Raw genomic sequence first — 1,079 nt, 5'->3', positions numbered from 1 at the left:
CTCGCGAAAGCAGTGGCTTCCAAACTCCTGCGCGCGGTCATCCTCGCGCCCCCGCACCCCCCCACCGGCTCGGGCACCTGCACTGTGTGCCAGAGGATCGCCCAGAACTTTGGCTTCCAGGATCTCTCCAGCGGGCACTTCTTGCGGGAGAACATCAAGGCCAACACCGAAGTTGGTGAGATGGCAAAACAGTATATAGAAAAAAGTCTTTTGGTTCCAGACCATGTGATCACACGCCTAATGATGTCCGAGTTAGAGAATGGGCGTGGCCAGCACTGGCTCCTCCATGGTTTTGCTATTACGACAAGCCGAAGCGCTGGACAAAAATCTGTGACGTGGATCTAGTAATCAGTTTGAAGATTCCATTTGAAACACTTAAACATCGTCTCAGCTGCTGTTGGATTCACCCTCCTGGCGGAAGGGTATATAACATGGACTTCAATCCACCTCATATACATGGGATTGATGACGTCGCTGGTGAACCATTAGTCCAGTAGAAGGATGATAAACCTGAAGCAGTTGCTGCCAGGCTAAGACGGTATAAGGATGTGGCAAAGCCAGTCATTGAATTATACAAGAGCCGAGGAGTTCTCCACCAATTTTCTGGGACAGAGACTAACAAAATCCGGTCTTAAGTTTACAAACTTTTCTCAAACATGATCACACATATTCAGTCCAAAGAAGCATATTAACCCTGCCCAATGGAAGAACCAGGAAGATGTGGTCATTCATTCAATTGTGTGTGTAGTATTTGTGCTGTGTCCAAATTAGAAGTTAGCTGAGGAAGCTTGCGGCCTCTTTTCTAGTTGAAATGGTGAACTGATAGGAAAACGAATGAGTAGAAAGAGTTACAGAAGAGGCCCTCCTCTGCCTTTCGAAAGGAAGGTCACCTACACATGTTTAACGTGTCTCTGCAAGTCTCAAGCCCTTGACGGGAAAACAAGTACAGTGTGGATTTCAAACGGGGTGTAACTTCAGCTCCAGCTGATTTTTGACAGCTGTGTTGTTGCTGTGGCATCCTTTTTCACACGTGATGGTGATGGCTTCTGGTTCTCCCTATTCCCACAAAGGCTGTTGAA

General features: G+C 47.5%; 1 pseudogene; it reads left to right on the top strand.

Moving 5' to 3' along the window:
• The window catches only part of LOC105509892, a 7,560-nt pseudogene extending 6,868 nt beyond the window's left edge, over positions 1-692 (top strand).
• Positions 693-1,079: the final 387 nt, after the last annotated feature.

Source organism: Colobus angolensis, unplaced genomic scaffold, assembly GCF_000951035.1.
Source record: "Colobus angolensis palliatus isolate OR3802 unplaced genomic scaffold, Cang.pa_1.0 Scaffold180, whole genome shotgun sequence".
Lineage (NCBI taxonomy): Eukaryota > Metazoa > Chordata > Mammalia > Primates > Cercopithecidae > Colobus > Colobus angolensis.
This window is presented reverse-complemented; position numbering and strand designations above follow the sequence as displayed.